We start from the raw sequence: 19820 nt of genomic DNA on the forward strand, positions 1-19820 counted from the left end.
GTTGTGAGCCATCTTTCCAGGGGCTCCTCTGTTATCATGCTGTTAACTGGGTTCAGATCACAGGTTATACGGTGTGATTGGTGTGGCTGGTATGAGTCTTACCCGGGATTCAAAATCCTTCCTTATTGTGTACGCTCGTCCGGGCACAGTATCCTAACTGAGGCTTGTAGGAGGGTCATAGGGGGAGGAGCCAGTGCACACCAGGTAGTCCTAAAGCTTTACTTTTGTGCCCAGTCTCCTGCGGAGCCGCTATTCCCCATGGTCCTTACGGAGTTCCCAGCATCCACTACGGACTACGAGAAATAGAATTATCGGTAAGTAAATTCTTATTTTTCCACCTCAGTTACTATGTTACTATGTTACATATCTCCTCCTAACCCTCTGTTCCACGCTCTCTATGTACCCTATCTGTGTCACCCTTGTCAGTCTACCCCTTCCCTTTAGAATGTCTGCTCTCAAGAGCAGGGCCCTCTTCCCTCATGTGCTTATCCTTCTTACTTTAATAATCTTCATATGCACCAAATCCAGCAGTCTTCTGCCACCTGATACTTATTACAGTGTCATTTGCTGATGTAGCTATGTTTATTTACCCTGTACTTGTCCTATATTGTCTTCAACTGTAAGTTGCTGTTTTCCTGTTTTGATTATTTGTTTATGTACTCTGTAATTGGGCGCTGCGGAACAATTGTGACGCCATATAAATAAAGGATAATAATATAATAATAATGTACACAGACAGATACAGTGATAGCAGGTATTTCAGGATATCCAGGTAGCTTGGTAATGCACACACAGGGTAATATGCAGACAGGCAGGTATTCTTATAATGCAAATACTGATAATGAAGATGAATAACTGATTAAGCAGAAGATTTGTATGAATAGTAAGCAAACTGAAGTCCAGAAATAATAACAGAAGGATAACCTGAACTGGTACGGAGGTTCCTTAAGGGTTGCTGACCTTTAGCTAAAACTGGAAACCAATATAGATAAAGAAATACAGTGACGAAGCTGGAAGCATGAGATCAACATACACAAGACCAACACAGGAATCCAGATCTCAGGCAGGAAACATAATTCAATAACCAACAATGCCTGCTGGGCCCAGGCACCCGAAATAGACCAATTTCAGGTGTTGTCCATGTAATTAGTCAGGAGACCTAGTGACCCCTAGTGGTGGGGAAACATATTACAAAAGAACATAACGAAACAGGACAGACTCTCATGACGTTCACAGGGACAGAGAATTCTTACAAGCTCTGGGCGGGATGTACTCAATGACATTGCCGCCCATCACTGCCGTTCATCACAATGCTAATTGCATATGTACTTACATATGCGATTAGCATTGCGAAGGACAGCTCTTCCGTTAGCTATCCTTCATGATCTCCTGCGGCTCCCCGACTTACGGATTTCCGCACAGGAGTCATTCTGCGCATTCGGTGGCCGCAAGGCATAAGCAAAAGCTGGCGACCCCCTCCGGTGCTGGGGCTTAGTACATTCAGAAAATGCAGTAAACCAGGTTTTACCGCATTTTCCATTTAGTACATTCCATCCTCTCTAACTGCATGCAATATTTGATTTGGGAGATTTTATCATATCACATCTGCATCTGAAATGTTGATTGTAATAAATATGCCTCTAAATCACAAATATTTGGTATAGTGATTAGAAGCTGCGGCTGCTGCCCCTGCGCTGCAGCGCCAACCAAAGACTGCATGGGGGAGCAGGCCAGCACATATAAACATACATGTAAAGTTGTATGTATTATATGTGCTGGCTTCCTCTCCCGGGGATCAGCAGCCGCAACACGCATGGGACACAGGCACAAAGTGCTCAGCCTGTCTTTTTTCAATAAGCCCTCCCACTGACTCCTGTGGAACCAGCCAAAGAGAGTCTGGGGGAGGCTTATTGAAAATAGACAGACTGAGCACTGTGTCCCATGCATGCTGCGGCTGCTGATCCCTAGGTAAGGAAGCCAGCACATGTTACATGCAACTTTACTCGTATGTTTATATGTGCTGGCCGGCTTCCCCCTGCAGTCTTTGGTCGGTGCTGCAGCCCAGGGGCAGCATCTGCCACTGTTGATTAATATATCTTTGGTATCTAATGTGCGCTCTAACATTCTTGTCCTGTATTGTTTATACAGTGTATATATACATTAAGACATACTCCACAAAGTTGTAAATAAACCTATAGACTGGCACAACCATACAAACAAATAACTAGGTGATTCATCATGCCCTACGGGCGCTCTTAACACCGTTGTGAGGGGCTACGCCCCCTTAACCCTTGCACACCCTTGTGGCGTGCAATATTTTTATTATATGGAGTACTACCTCCAATCATAATTGTGTGAGTGGTTAAACATTGCACGGACAAAGAGCGTGCTATGGTTAAGGGGTCAAACCCCCTTGCAACGGCATGAACAGCGCACGCAGGGCCTGATGAATCACCTAGTACGTGCTGTGGTTGGGGGAGTGGCGGGTGCGGGGGAGACACGGATGGGGTCCGGGGGTGCCGTGGGTGGGGGAGGGTCGGTTGCGGAGGTGCTGCAGGTGGGGGTCCGGAACCAATGCGGGTGGGGGAGGAGTGGTTGCAGGTGTGCAGCGGGTGGGGTGGGTGTGGGGGTGCTGTGGGTAGGGGAGGGGGTCTGGAGATACCGTGGGAGGTGGAGTGGGGGTGCCGCGGATGGGGCCTGGAGGTACTGCAAGTGGGGGAGGGGTGGTAATGCTTCTTCTGCTTCTCTTCCTGGAAGTAGCTAAGCTGCTGTACTCCCTTTGGCAGTGGCTTTCCCGGAGACTTGCACAGCAGCCAAGCAGCCAGTCACTATTGTGAGCGCCGGTGCCCCAATGCGCCGCATTACAGGGAAGAAGATGCACTCAATAAACTACAGCTCCCAGCAGCCCTAAGGGCTGGAATGCTTCTGCGGTAAGGGCTGCTGGGAGCTGTAGTTTATTTAGTGCATCTACTTCCCTGTTATGCGGCGCGTTGGGGCACCAGCGCTAACAATAGTGACTGGCTGGCAAAACTGACTGACTGGCTGAATCAGTGTAAAAGGTTAAAAGATTCAGCGTCCAGACATTACCCTCCGCGATATCACCCCACTCTATCCATTACATTAGCCATCTCAGGGCTTCCAGGCCAGGTGCTGTGTTGCAGAGTCAGGGACATTGGGGATCTGGGCGCAGCTGTGGCGGGGAGGCACTTCTGTGACATCATGCGCAGAGGAGGCTCTGGGGCTCAGAGAGTATGTGGCGCAGGGAGGGCTATGAAAGCCTTCCGCTGCACCACTATCATGCACATCTATGCTGGTCGCTGCAGCAGCTTTTGTTACATCTGCGTCGTGGCTAGGGAGTGGGGATTGTTGATGCTGAATGGAGCAGGCGGACTGGCAGCAGGGCATAGGACGCTGCAGTAAAACTCCCCTCTCCCCTATCTACAGCGCAGGGACTTGCTGCAGATGCAGTGGCATACCTTCCAACTGTACCTTTTTAGCAGGTACAGTACCTTTTTTTTATGGTCTGTACCGATTTTTGGCTCTCCAAACGTCCATTGAAAGTATAGGAAAAGGGGCATGGCCACTCCACTTTACCCGTGGCCACGCCCCCTTTTCGAATTTGTAACGATTTTTATGTGTAAATTGTTGAAGGGTATGTTGCTGCAGATGCAGTGTCCTGTTTTGGGGTGTAGGCCTGGATCTGCAGCTCTATCAGTCCCATTGTTAATCCTGCTCTGGGAACACACAGCAGCCAAAGGGCAGATCCCATTGGATGTAACCTGTGTGGGAGGGCATTCTTCACTCAATCAGCTGTGGACTGGGTGTGATAGACCTGCTGCTAACCCAATGAAAGCTTCTAGCCACGCCCAGCATTAGACACACAGGCAGAGAGTCACAGATCTGGGTTATTATATAGGAGATACGATCCCACTACCTCCTTTTCTGCCATTATAAATTGGACACTGAGGAAACCGCTGAGCTGTATATCTAAGCGGGGAAACGCGTTTGTCGGATGCACTGCTAAAGAGCCTTTGGTGAGACACCTTCATTTATTACTGGCCGGCCAGAGACACTAATACCTACGGATAACACCTGAGATTATACCTGCTATCCACCAGGCAGTGGACTCCGGATAAGGCTGTTTATGGAAGCGACAGCCGGGAGAGGTATCTATGCGATATGTGCAAAGCTGTACATCTGTGCACAGTCTATCATCTTCACAAGAAACTATAATTACAAAACAGAATAATTATAGCTCACACTGGTTGAAAATGTAATGGTGTGAGGAAGTTTACCGGGAAGGTATAATTTATTGGCTGTATACGTTTGCCAAAAGAACTGCAATCTGTGTGAATTAACTGACCGGATAATTGCTCATCATAATAACTGAGGAAATATATCTATCAGCTGGACAATTGTATCGATTGATAACATCTATGCGGTCATGATTTATTGTCAAAAGCACATAAAGAAATAATATCTACCTTTAAATTCAGCTGTATATAATTATATAAAATCAGTGAGGAACAGTTTTCTCTGGTTCGGTATATAGAGCGGAATTATCCGGTGGGATATATAGCTTAATTAACATATATTATAATTGTTTTTACAGGATATGGATATGAAGGATGTATTTTAATATGTGATATTAAATCAATTAAATATTTTTTTAGTGTAAAAGTGCCAGCGCTGTTCTTTTTCCTTTTTTGTATATTCTCTATTTTTAGGTTACGAACCAAACCTTGAACATAGCTGCAGGCACTTTTCACAGTAACCATAGCGCCAGACTATCTCTATTTATTCCTTTATGTGTAAATTGTTGGAGGGTATGTTGCTGCAGATGCAGTGTCCTGTTTTGGGGTGTGGGCCTGGATCTGCAGCTCTATCAGTCCCATTGTTAATCCTGCTCTGGGAACACACAGCAGCCAAAGGGCAGAGCCTCCCATTGGATGTAACCTGTGTGGGAGGGCATTCTTCGCTCAATCAGCTGTGGACTGGGTGTGATAGACCTGCTGCTAACCCAATGAAAGCTTCTAGCCACGCCCAGCATTAGACACACAGGCAGAGAGTCACAGATCTGGGTTATTATATAGGAGATACGATCCCACTACCTCCTTTTCTGCCATTATAAATTACCCAGACTCTGTTCTTAGGTGCTCTCCTAACTGCTGTAACACATTCATTTCATTGTATGAGAAAAGTTCAAGTACTGATACATGTCATATATATTAATATAGATTTTTGCAGAATTTTGATAATAAAATGTCCTTAATTTTTCATGTTTTAAATACATTTTAAAGAAATCATTTGTTGATTTTCTAATATTACCTTGATATAGTTTAACACAGAGATGCTGCGCATCCCATTCAATATCTGAGGTTTACAAACACAACAGGCATTAATATTGTTTCCTCTTGGAAAGTACAAACACAAAGGCAATACTGTAGTAAAATACTATTCATTCCAGGTACAATCTCTGTGTGGATACCTGACAAGGGATTATTCATGATACATGCTCTTTGCTGCTACAGTATACCCAACATGTGTCAGGAAAATCCCTTTTGTGACAGCAGGCAAAGGGATTTTTCCCTAAAGCAGGTTGTATACTTCTAGTCCCTTGTTTTTAAACACTGCAATAATTCAATTTTGAGTAATTATAAAACTGAGTCATAAGTTAAAGCTTCCCTGCTGATGAAAGTTTTACAGGGATTTTCATTGGATTATGTAATGTTTTGCTTTCAGTCACATAGGGGCTAATCGGTACTATGCCATTTTGCATTCCATATTTTGGGAATTATACTGAATCGCAGTGAAGTGGCTGCAATTGTGGGCAACCAGGGCAGCCAGATTTACTACCTTATGCTAGTACAACTTTCTCATTAACTCATGTGGGGGATTTGAACATGTGCAAGTTGAAACTGGTGCCACCCATTTATTTAACGCTGGGCACGGAACTTGCCACCATTAGTATCTGTATTTGCACTAACCCCATGCTAGGTTCCATAGATAAGTCAGAAATCGGCTTTTCTTCCCCATAAGCATGAAAAGTAGCTTTTGATACACACCCCAACACTCCTTATGACATGCCCACAAGTCAGGGTTTGACCACATTGTCACTGTCCAGTACCCACCTTGAAACACCCTATTTCATGGAAAGACAGATCTGGACAAGTTGCGTCAAACTCAGATTAGGACGGACATGTTATAATGCAGTGAACTCCTATGCTGCATGTAAACCAGGGACTAGGATCTAGAAGGTCTGACCTCCAACCTGATAATGTCATCGACAGGCTACTGAGTATGTGCACTTGTCACCATCTTTACTGTATGTGAGACCATATACCATTATTATAGCCACTGCTGTGTTACCATTGAATACTGCTATTTGCATATGCCTTGTGTGCAACCTGAGCATATAAAACAAGCAAATTATAAACTTGACATTCATTTCATGCAATGCAACACAATGGGGGTCATTCCGAGTTGATCGCTCACTAGCTAGTTTTAGCAGCCATGCAAAAACTATGCCGCCACCCACTGGGAAGTGTATTTTAGCTTAGCAGAAGTGCGAACGCCTGTGCAGCCGAGCTCTGCAAAAACAGTTTGTGCCGTTTCTGAGTAGCTCTGAACCTACTCAGCGCTTGCAATCACTTCAGCCTATTCATGTCCGGATTTGACGTCATACACCCGCCCAGCAAACGCCCTGCCACACCTGCGTTTTTCAGACAAGCCTGCGTTTTTGCAAACACTCCCTGAAAATGTCAGTTGACACCCAGAAACGCCCCCTTCCTGTCAATCTTCTTGCGGCCGTCAGTGCGACTGAAAACTTCGCTAGAACCTGTGCAAAACAACAAATGCCTTTGTACCCGTACGTCGCGCGTGTGCATTGCGGTGCATACGCATGCACAGTAATGCTGATTTTTAGCCTGATCGCTGCTCTACGACCAACGGCAGCTAGCGATCAACTCGGAAAGACCCCCAATATGTCTGAACGCTATAGTAAAATTTGGGTCTGGGTGAAGCATTACATTCCAGGAGGATCTTGCAATGCCGGTCCATCACATAAGGCCCTCCATTCTATTGAAATGAGCATGCTCCTGAATAGTTCGTGCACAGTTAAATTGAAGTTGCTCATGCTTAGAAGATTCCCAGCTCTGCTCTTATGATTGCACGGCCCAGTCTCCTTTACCTTGGGGCCCACCAATAGTTCCACCATCGTTATTCATATTTAGATGCTGATTTATCAATTAGTTTTATCATACGCAATGAGTTTTAAAACTGGTTGTGTATGATAAATGGAGCTCCAGCCAATCAGCTCCTGTCATGTGTTTGAAAAAATGACAGCTGGGAGCTGATTGGCTGGAGCACCATTTATTATACGCAACAAGATTTAAAAATCATTGTGTATGATAAAACTCGTTCAGAAATCTTAGCATACAACGTATCCAAGTTAAAATGTGAACTTTGTAAGTTTTTTCAGCACCTTCCCATTTCAATGTGATTGTTTCTTTTGAACTGATTGACATACTATAACCATGATGCATACAACCTAAACACATCACTCAGCAAATAGTATCTGCACCAAAAGAGGAACTGAGATTCGATTTAAATCTGTGTTTTTCTATTAACTAAATTAGGGATATCCCTATAGATTTGGCATATTCTCCACCATGAAGAAATCCTGACCTTTTCAAGCTTCCTTCTATTGATGCAGAACAGAGAATGAAACCATGTGGGAGGATTGTCTTCAAGTTCATTCGTAAATTTGTGGTACTTGAAATAAAGTAAATTACTGTGTATACTCAGGACTTTTTCCTGTGCTCAAAAAAGGAAGTATTGCCATTGGTTATTATTTTATTGTATAGTATTATACTGTACTATAAATTATATTGACATAACTCACGTACTACATATGTTGAATTCCCAATGCAGTTTTGCCCCAATACAGATGTATCCACCACATACACCTTTCCCCATTTAACCAATATGGCCAGATTAGCCATACAATGGAATCAGTAACATAGCCACACCTTGCGATTTTTCTTAAAATATGCTATTTTAATCTATTACTTTATACAAATTCTTTTGCCACAAAACAAATAATTGGTAATACATCCAATCGTCAATGGCTATTCATGGTGGAGTTTCTTAGCCATGCTAAGCATTTCATGCCAAAAGAAGCAAAAAAAAGGAAAGTGTATAAGAACATATCTGTGTGTTTCATCTGTTATTGCTGCTATTTGCGGAAATAACAGATTTGTTTTCATGGCACTTTAAAACCTTTTTTCGAGACAGAGAAAACAGTAAGTAAAAAAGGTATCCCATGTGCTACAAAGGTTAACGATATTTGTGGTTAATGTTTGGTAGATACAGCCATACTGCCATTTCCAAAACCATTTGGAAACAGCAGTTTTCATACTAAATAAGTTTAATGAATAGACCCCTGTAAACAGAAGTGTGGCATGGATGAATCGAGTGGACTAGGTGCTCAAGGGACTTTTTTATTTTATTATTTTAATAGTACCCTGCCACTGGGAAGGTGGTCTGTTAATCTGGGGTTTGGGCGACTGTGTAAGGGAGAGTCAAGACTGGATTATATATAAGGCAATCCAGGAGGCTGTCTATTACCATGTAAGCCTTAGGGAGCCTGCCAGCCAACCAAATGACACAACTTTTTATTATTATTATGATGATGATGATGATGATGATGATGATGATGATGATGATGAAGAAGAAGAAGAAGAAAAGGCCACCAGTGATCAGGTACAGGGTCGGACTGGCCCACAGGGGAACTACTGGTGGGCCCTGCTCCTCCTCTAGGGATTAAGTTCCAGACTATCCTAGTGCACTGGATTTATGCATTATACATATATTACATTATACTTCACAATAATTTGGTTTATTATATATTTACCAAGGGACACAGAACATGTAATGGTTAGCCAAACCTCTGTGGTGGCTGGCCACGCCCCCACTGGAACCTGGCTACACCTTTAAGCATAGGCCCCTACAGCAGCATTCCCCCCGGTGGGCCCTTCATGCCCCAGTCCGACACTGGTCAGGTATGTATGTACACTCAAAGGTAGAGGCACACCTTCTGCCTAGACTAGCACCCCACCCACCTGTCCTTAGGTGCTTTAATTAGTATGGGTCCTTGAATTTGCTGTCTTTATATAAGAAGGGGCACTATGACCTGGATAAATTTATATAATATATCAGTATTAGTGATGTTAGGATCCTACCTGATGAGATCACCGAGCCTTGGTAGCTGGGCCCATATTTTTGGCCAAAAATTGAGTTAAGAGCCTAAATTTTACTCCATGTTACATTCTAGAATTTTATTATAATTGTTGTAACCAGTGTTCTTAGGGCTTAGAGTGTGTACTAGCATTTTCTTTTTCCCCCTGTTATTATAACATATCAATCTATCATCATATAATATATAAAACTATACAAATACAGAAATATAGGAGAAAAAACTTCTGTAAATTCACATACACACAATAAACCAGAATCTATACTACATATATTGGGATTCTACAGATAGATAGATAGATAGATAGATAGATAGATAGATAGATAGATAGATAGATAGATAGATAAAGATCCACATAAAATACATTGAAATAGGCAGATCCACATTAATTTTTTTTTTAAAAGCCAGATTTACATAAAAACATTGAGAAAAACAGACCCCCTCCGATGTCGGCATATTTAGTGTCAGGATGCTGTGGTAGACCATGTGACCAATGGCATCTCAACCGCTCTCATATAGGGGGTGATTCCGAGTTGTTCGCTCGCTAGCTGCTTTTAGCAGCATTGCACACGCTAAGCCGCCGCCCTCTGGGAGTGTATCTTAGCTTAGCAGAAGTGCGAACGAAAGATTAGCAGAATTGCAAATAGAAATTTCTTAGCAGTTTCTGAGTAACTCCAGACTTACTCAGCCATTGCGACCAGCTCAGTCCTTTTCGTTCCTGGTTTGACGTCACAAACACACCCAGCGTTTGCCCAACCACTCCCCCGTTTCTCCAGCCACTCCTGCGTTTTGCAACTCGAACGCCTGCGTTTTTCCGCACACTCCCATAAAACGGCCAGTTTCCGCCCAGAAACCCCCACTTCCTGTCAATCACACTACGATCAGCACAGCGATGAAAAAGCTTTGTTATGCCGTGAGTAAAATACCTGACTTTTGTGTAAAATAACTAAGCGCATGCGCTCTGCGAACCTTGCGCATGCGCAGTAAGCGACTAATCGCAGTATAGCAAAAATCGGCAACGAGCGAACAACTCGGAATGACCCCCATAGTATGTATTCTCTTTCTGTGGTTTGCTATTTCTAAAATGTGCTATTGGGGGAGAGCAAATCAGCATCTTGACAAGGCCTTAGGGGTACTGAGGGCTTAATTCAGGTTGGATCGCAATACGCAATCCAACCGCTAAAACTTGCCAAGAGGATACGGGCGCATGTGCAGGGAGGGACGGCAACACTCCATTTCCCAGATGGAGACGGATCATTGGGGGGGTGACGACAGAGAAATGGGGACAGCAACGGAGAAATGGTGGGCATAATCGGGGAGGCTGATGTCACACGCAGCCGATGCGATCAGAAAAATGGTGGCGGGTAGTAATAATTACAGCATTCGCCTCCTGCTTTGAAATAGTAACAGTGATTTTTTTGTAAGTGCATAGACCCTGATACTGTATCTGGCCTTTGGGAGAGTGCTTTGTTCACAAAAGCTTACAATCTATAGGGGATGTGGGTTGACACAATTGACAGAAAAAAGTAGAATAGGGTAGAGACTGACAGACTGCACAGCTATGTGGATGACTGGTAAACTACAACAGAATGGGAAAAAAACATTACTTGCAGCAGGTCACATTTGAAGACTGAGAGGTAAGATGAAAATCTAGCAGAGCATAGAAAGGTATTTCATAGGATGGGCAGCCTACTGTACATAAAATCCTGAGTGCTAGAGAGGTAAATGGTGATCAAGAAAGAGGTGAGGTACAGTCATTAGCACAGCAAAGACAGCTTGTGGTAGTATGTGAATGTGTGTGGCTGGGGATGTCAATCTGGGGCGTAGCCTCTGGGAAAGCCCCTGTTACATCACTACAGGGGCCAGGGGCGTATCCAGCATTCCCAGAGACAGGAGCCAGGCACTGCACTATAATGTCATAGTGCAGCACCCGCGTCCCTGTCACTCTCACGAAATTGTGATGTCACCCCCTGAAAGGATAACACCCGCACCTGGTCTGCACACCCCTTGTCATGCCTATGACTTGTAGCCACTCCCATTCCAGTTATGCTATCAGATACCTCTACTGGGAAATATACCCTCCTTATTTTACTGACATCATTCTATGCATGCATGTAAGAGCTAGCAGGGAATACTGTAGTCGCAGGCTATGCATAGGACTCTACATTAAATACTACGTGATGCATCATTTATTGCTGCAATATTGGTGCATTGATACTCATATTACTCCATTAAACAAAATGCAAATATTTAGAGGACCTTAAGTGTTAGCACTGTCAAAACCTGATAGGCACTGACCATCCATTCATAGACAAATCCTTTATCAGCAATGAGGGCAAAAATTGGTCAGGTAGCAACCTTTATTTGTCATCTTGATTCTATGAACAATGCATACTAATGTGTACTCATTGCTGTATATCCCATATTAAATATTCATATATATGTGATACACTATAAGGTGAATAGAGAAGAAAGGATCAACAATATATGAAAAGTCTAAAAATAAAGTAAGCTTCCGATAACTAGATCTAGGGGCAATAGATGGTACAGGTTTGTTAAGATTCACTGTGAGCCACCTGCAGTTGCGGAACTAGGGAGTGGTGGGCCCAGGTGCAAAAATATGCTTTGGGCTACACTACATCCCCCCATACACCGCAGAACATCACTATACTACACTCCACACACGCCACACTACATCACTATACTACATCCCTCCTACACAATGCACTACATCACTGCACTGCATCCCCCATGCATGCTGCACAACATCACTACACTATATCCCTCCTACATACTCCCTACTTCCAACATTACATCACTTCACTACGCCCCCCTACTCACCACACTACATAACTACTACATTCCTCACAATAATATTAAAACATACCAGTTCCTCTCTCCATATGAACTTACCGATACTGAGTAGAATGAGGGCGGCACGGTAGAGTTGAAGGAGGGGGACACCCTGGTCTTTAGGTTGGGAAAGAGCCAGGCAGAGGGGAAGAAGGGGCGGGTTGAGGGGATGAAGGCTGTGGCCCTGGCATTATGGTCACGAGGTACAGGGAAGAAAGGAAGAAGGGGCAGGCTGAGGGGATGAAGGTGATGCCTCTAGCCTTGTGGACATGAGGGAACAGGGAAGGGGTCCTATGTACAGTTGTGTTGATCCCAGAACATGGAGGGGCTGCTGTCACAGTGCCATGTGACCCTTCAGTAGGACATACACAGGATAGGGGGGAACCGGTAAGAAGGTGCAGCAGCTCGGTGCTGTTTCTACAGAAACAAGAAGATCATCCATGAAAAGTGCTGTATCCGGCCTGCACTTCCTCCCTGTGGGGGTAATTCTGAGTTGATCGCAGCAGGAATTTTGTTAGCAATTGGGCAAAACCATGTGCACTGCAGGGGAGGCAGATATAACATGTGCAGAGAGAGTTAGATTTGGGTGGGGTGTGTTCAATCTGCAATCTAAATTGCAGTGTACAAATAAAGCAGCCAGTATTTACCCTGCACAGAAACAAAATAACCCACCCAAATCTAACTCTCTCTGCACGTGTTATATCTGCCTCCCCTGCAGTGCACATGGTTTTGCCCAATTGCTAACAAAATTTCTGCTGCGATCAACTCAGAATTACCCCCTGTGTGTGACCAGCAGCAATCGCTGCCCTGTGAGTTCTGGGGGGGTGCACACAGGGGCCCCTCCTGTCCCTGCCAGGGCCACTTCATCATTTAGGGGGCATGCTGAGGGAAAGAAGGGAGTGGGCAAGGATTTAGGGACAGGAGGGAGCAGGGCAGAAGGGAAGAAGGGGGTGAGCTGAGATGAAGAGGGTAGGCCTTGCCCTATGGAGCAGGGAAGAAGGGGTGGTCTGAGGATTAAGGGGGCGGCCTTGGTCTTATGGGCATGAGGGAGCATGGTAAAGGAAAAGAAGGGGACATGCCTGGTCCTGCCATAGTGGCTCCATAAGGGGAGGGCACCATCACCTTCTCTTCTCCGAACTGCCAGTTTCTTGAATACGGGCCTACAGTGACTGACTGGCCAATGTACAATAATGAATCACAGACTCATTATTAGTATAACTAATATTGCCGGCTGCGGGCCCTTTCATTGACACAGGCCCTGGTGCAATGTACCAGCTGCACTACCAGTAGTTTCACCGCTGGCCACCTCTTTCAAATTCAAATGATGTTGAGAGCTTTTAGAATTTCAACAGAAGCATCAAGAACACCATTCAAACAAAGCTCCCGTGCGATTCAATACCGGCCAAACTATAGTATGTTCCACACAAAAAAGGTACCGAATAATGCGCAGCTGTAGCCAACCAGCACTGCATGGCTAACTCTTCCTGCACCACTGACTGGCTCATGCCACCCAAGCAGCAAACATTAAAAAACAACAGCTCAGAGAAAGAGGCGCCAAACCACTGGTGAGCCACATTGGCGTCCATGCTACTGAAAAGTAACAAGGAGAAATAAAACCCTCACCCAAGTCTGAAAAACTAGATTTCACAGCAAGTCATGCACCATGTATTCCCACGGGGCAGAGGAGAAATGAATCACCAGTCATACAGACAGTCAAATATACAAACACCAAAGTGGAGCAGAGGCACACATTTACGGTGGTGCTTGAAAGTTTGTGAACTCTTCAAAATTGTCTATATTTCTGCTGAAATTTGCCCTAAAACTACCTCAGATTTTCACAAAAGTCCTAAAAGTAGATAAAGAGAACCAAATAAAACAAATGAGACCAAAAAATTAGACGTACTAATTTTTTATTGAGTAATAACATGTGAGTGGCAAAAGTATGTGAACCTTTAGGCTAAGCAGATATTTTAAAGTTGAAATTAGAGTCAGGTATTTTCAATCTATGGGATGACAATCAGGGAGTATATTTACTAAAGGCCGATTTTGTTTGTTTTCGTTCGATGTTAGATCGATTTTAGATCGATTTTAATCTATGTTTGGCTTCCAGGTTTAAAACACACAGCAGATGATTTTTTATATTTATTTTTAAATGATTAAAATCGATTTAAAATTAAACAAACAAACAAAATTGACATTTAGCAAATATACCCCCAGGTGTGAGTGGACAACCTGTCTTTTTAAAAGAACAGGGATCTATCAAAGTCAGATGTTCACAACATGTTTGTGGAAGTGTATCATGCCATGAGCAAAGATGATGTAGTTATGTGACCGGCAGTCAGGAGACCCGCAAGGCAGTGGCGGATTTAGCGGGGGGCGATCAGGGCGAACGCCCCCCCTACATATACCGGCAGCGGGATGGAGGCCGGGTCCCGCTGCGGTATTGGGAACGGGTTGGAGAGCGGTGCAGCGCGGCGGCGGACGAGGAGAGAGAGGAGCGTCCTGACGCGCGTACAGTGACCTCTGATCTGAGCACGCCCCCTCCTTCCTGTACGCGCGTCAGGAGGACGCTCTCTCTCTGTCTTCGTCCTCCGCCTCGCTGCACCGCTCGGCACCCGTTCCCAATATCGCGGCAGGACCCGGCCTCCATCAATGATTAGGTGTGTGTGTGTGTGTTGTGTGTGTGTGTCCCATTTCTCCCCCCTCCTCTCTTCTCCCGGCATTATGTCCCTGCATTCTGTTGCCTCATTCAGCGTGCTATAATGTGCACTTCGGCTCATACAGTGTGCTATAACATTGGCTCATACAGTGTGCTATAACATTGGCTCATACAGTGTGCTATAACATTGGCTCATACAGTGTGCTATAACATTGGCTCATACAGTGTGCTATAACATTGGCTCATACAGTGTGCTATAACATTGGCTCATACAGTGTGCTATAACATTGGCTCATACAGTGTGCTATAAAGTGAATTTTGGCTCATACAGTGTGCTATAATGTGCACTTCGGCTCATACAGTGTGCTATAACATTGGCTCATACAGTGTGCTATAAAGTGAATTTTGGCACATACAGTGTGCTATAACATTGGCTCATACAGTGTGCTATAACGTTGGCTCATACAGTGTGCTATAACGTTGGCTCATACAGTGTGCTATAACGTTGGCTCATACAGTGTGCTATAAAGTGAATTTTGGCTCATACAGTGTGCTATAAAGTGAATTTTGGCTCATACAGTGTGCTATAAAGTGAATTTTGGCTCATACAGTGTGCTATAATGTGCACTTCGGCTCATACAGTGTGCTATAACATTGGCTCATACAGTGTGCTATAACGTTGGCTCATACAGTGTGCTATAAAGTGAATTTTGGCTCATACAGTGTGCTATAAAGTGAATTTTGGCTCATACAGTGTGCTATAAAGTGAATTTTGGCTCATACAGTGTGCTATAATGTGCACTTCGGCTCATACAGTGTGCTATAACATTGGCTCATACAGTGTGCTATAACGTTGGCTCATACAGTGTGCTATAAAGTGAATTTTGGCTCATACAGTGTGCTATAAAGTGAATTTTGGCTCATACAGTGTGCTATAAAGTGAATTTTGGCTCATACAGTGTGCTATAAAGTGAATTTTGGCTCATACAGTGTGCTATAAAGTGAATTTTGGCTCATACAGTGTGCTATAATGTGCACTTCGGCTCATACAGTGTGCTATAACATTGGCTCATACAGTGTGCTATAACGTTGGCTCATACAGTGTGCTATAAAGTGAATTTTGGCTCATACAGTGTGCTATAAAGTGAATTTTGGCTCATACAGTGTGCTATAAAGTGAATTTTGGCTCATACAGTGTGCTATAATGTGCACTTCGGCTCATACAGTGTGCTATAACATTGGCTCATACAGTGTGCTATAACGTTGGCTCATACAGTGTGCTATAAAGTGAATTTTGGCTCATACAGTGTGCTATAAAGTGAATTTTGGCTCATACAGTGTGCTATAATGTGCACTTCGGCTCATACAGTGTGCTATAACATTGGCTCATACAGTGTGCTATAACGTTAGCTCATACAGTGTGCTATAAAGTGAATTTTGGCTCATACAGTGTGCTATAAAGTGAATTTTGGCTCATACAGTGTTGTATAAAGTGAATTTTGGCTCATACAGTGTGCTATAACGTTGGCTCATACAGTGTGCTATAAAGTGAATTTTGGCTCATACAGTGTGCTATAACGTTGGCTCATACAGTGTGCTATAATGTGAATTTCAGCTCATACAGTGTGCTTCAATGTTGAATTTCTTTGTAAGAATATCCTTGTGTCTATCCCATGCATGTTTAAATTGCCCTACTGTCTTATCCTCTACCACCCCTGATGGAAGGAATGGCGATTTGGCAGTCTGTATCACCAGTGCGCAGGGTTCTCTCCACTAACTGGCAACATTTTATTAGTAATGGCAACAATAGGAAATTTTAGAAGCGAACGGGAAGGGCATTACTAAGTGGGAGGGGCTATGATTAGGGGGAGGAGTCATAATTCTTAAACCGCCCCCCCCTAAAAGTTAAGTCTAGATCCGCCACTGCCGCAAGGGGCTTCGTTGCCCTCCCCCCCCCCCCCCCCTACTCCCGCCGGCCATCTAAATGCCGGGATCCCTCCGTCGGTATGGTGACCAGCGTTACCAACCCGAGCAAAGAAAATTTCTGAGGACCTCAGAATAAGGGCTGTTGATGCTCATCAGGCTGGTTAAGGTTACAAAACCATGTCTAAAGAGATTGGACTTCACCAATCAACAGTCAAACAAATTGTGTACAAATGGAGGAAATTTCAGACCATTATTTCTCATACGTCCTAGAGGATGCTGGGGTCACCATTAGAACCATGGGGTATAGACGGGATCCGCAGGAGACATGGGCACTTTAAGACTTTCAAAGGGTGTGAACTGGCTTCTCCCGCTATGCCCCTCCTCCAGACTCCAGTTTTAGAATTGTGCCCAGTGAGACTGGACGCACTACAGGGGAGCTCTACTGAGTTTCTCTGAAAAAGACTTATGTTAGGTTTTTTATTATGTTCAGTGAGGCTGCTGGCAACAGTTTCCCTGCTTCGTGGGACTTAGGGGAGAGAAGTATGACCCACTTCTAGTGAGTTCAAGGGCTCTGCTTTTGGCTACAGGACACCATTAGCTCTTGAGGGTGCTGATCGCTGGGTACGCCTAGATGCTCACTCCCGCAGCCTGCCATCACCCCCTTACAAAGCCAGAAGTCAGAAGACAGGTGAGTAGCAGAAGAAAAAGAAGACTTCTCTTCAGTGACAGCTTTCTGAGGTACAGCGCAGCATATGGTATGCTGCGCGCCATGCTCCCACACATAACAGGCACTGCAGGATGCAGGGCGCTGGGGGGGGTGCCCTGGGCAGCATAAAATCCTCTTTTAACACTGGCACATAAGGGCATATAGTGCGGTGGCACAGTCCTAACCCCCGCCAGTATAAAAATGTAGTAATCTACACTGAGGAGAAGCGCGCCATTGCGGGGGCGGGACTTTTTCCTCAGTCAGCCAGCACACTACTCGGCGCCATTTTTCCCTCCTTCCATGCAAGGACGCTGATCCTTCCTTCACCACTGTGTCAGGGTGCAACAAGGGGGGCGAAGTTGAATTAGTGCTGTGTATATTTAAGTATATCCTGTTATATGAATAAACGCTGCAGGTCTGTGGGCAAACTTTGTTATACAGTTCTCTGCTACTAACGCTGGGTTGTGAGCTGACAAAATCCTCTCTGTGTCCCTTGACAGATCTTCTGGTTCATAAACGTGATGAATGAGAGTTCACACGGCTGTGTGACATGTGCAATCCCTCTGTTACGACTCGGCACATTACTCCTCTGATTAAAGGATCTGTCCCCTATAAGCCCCGGAGTGTCTGTGGGATGTTTGCCTAGTGATGTGCACCGGAAATTTTTCGGGTTTTGTGTTTTGGTTTTGGATACGGTTCTGCGGCCGTGTTTTGGATTCGGACGCGTTTTGGCAAAACCTCCCTGAAAATTTTTTGGCGGATTCGGGTGTGTTTTGGATTCAGGTGTTTTTTTACAAAAAAAACCCCTCAAAAACAGCTTAAATCATAGAATTTGGGGGTCATTTTGATCCCATAGTATTATTAACCTCAATAACCATAATTTCCACTCATTTTCAGTCCATTCTGAACACCTCACACCTAACAATATTATTTTTAGTCCTAAAATTTGCACCGAGGTCGCTGGATGGCTAAGCTAAGCGACACAAGTGGCCGACACAAACACCTGGCCCATCTAGGAGTGGCACTGCAGTGTCAGGCAGGATGGCACTTCAAAAAAATTGTCCCCAAACAGCACATGATGCAAAGAAAAAAAGAGGCGCAATGAGGTAGCTGTGTGACTAAGCTAAGCGACCCAAGTGGCCGACACAAACACCTGGCCCATCCAGGAGTGGCACTGCAGTGTCAGACAGGATGGCACTTCAAAAAAATAGTCCCCAAACAGCACATGATGCAAAGAAAAAAAGAGGCGCACCAAGGTCGCTGTGTGACTAAGCTAAGCGACACAAGTGGCCGACACAAACACCTGGCCCATCTAGGAGTGGCACTGCAGTGTCAGGCAGGATGGCACTTCAAAAAAATAGTCCCCAAACAGCACATGATGCAAAGAAAAAAAGAGGCGCAATGAGGTAGCTGTGTGACTAAGCTAAGTGACACAAGTGGCCGACACAAACACCTGGCCCATCTAGGAGTGGCACTGCAGTGTCAGACAGGATGGCACTTCAAAAAAATAGTCCCCAAACAGCACATGATGCAAAGAAAAAAAGAGGCGCACCAAGGTCGCTGTGTGACTAAGCTAAGCGACACAAGTGGCCGACACAAACACCTGGCCCATCTAGGAGTGGCACTGCAGTGTCAGGCAGGATGGCACTTCAAAAAATTGGCCCCAAACAGCACATGATGCAAAGAAAAATGAAAGAAAAAAGAAGGTGCAAGATGGAATTGTCCTTGGGCCCTCCCACCCTCCCTTATGTTGTATAAACAGGACATGCACACTTTAACGAACCCATCATTTCAGCGACAGGGTCTGCCACACGACTGTGACTGAAATGACTGGTTGGTTTGGGCCCCCACCAAAAAAGAAGCAATCAATCTCTCCTTGCACAAACTGGCTCTACAGAGGCAAGATGTCCACCTCATCATCATCCTCCGATTCCTCACCCCTTTCACTGTGTACATCCCCCTCCTCACAGATTATTAATTCGTCCCCACTGGAATCCACCATCTCAGATCCCTGTGTACTTTCTGGAGGCAATTGCTGGTGAATGTCTCCACGGAGGAATTGATTATAATTCATTTTGATTAACATCATCTTCTCCACATTTTCTGGAAGTAACCTCGTACACCGATTGCTGCACTAAACACTCTTTCGGAGTACACAGTGGAGGGAGGGCAACTTAGGTAGAATAAAGCCAGTTTGTGCAAGTGCCTCCAAATTGCCTCTTTTTCCTGCCAGTATACGTACGGACTGTCTGACATGCCTACTTGGATGCGGACACTCATATAATCCTCCACCATTCTTTCAATGGTGACAGAATCATATGCAGTGATAGTAGATGACATGTCAGTAATCGTTGCCAGGTCCTTCAGTCCGGACCAGATGTCAGCACTCACTCCAGACTGCCCTGCATCACCGCCAGCGG

General features: G+C 44.7%; 1 non-coding gene across 1 annotated transcript; it reads left to right on the forward strand.

Annotated features, from left to right (window-relative positions):
• The first annotated feature begins 17900 nt into the window (after window positions 1-17900).
• On the forward strand, window positions 17901-17995 carry LOC134953870 (small nucleolar RNA U13). The gene has a single exon (XR_010185836.1). It is a non-coding gene; the product is annotated as a small nucleolar RNA U13 (small nucleolar RNA).
• Window positions 17996-19820: the final 1825 nt, after the last annotated feature.

The sequence above is a fragment of the Pseudophryne corroboree genome, chromosome 8, assembly GCF_028390025.1.
Source record: "Pseudophryne corroboree isolate aPseCor3 chromosome 8, aPseCor3.hap2, whole genome shotgun sequence".
Classification (NCBI taxonomy): domain Eukaryota; kingdom Metazoa; phylum Chordata; class Amphibia; order Anura; family Myobatrachidae; genus Pseudophryne; species Pseudophryne corroboree.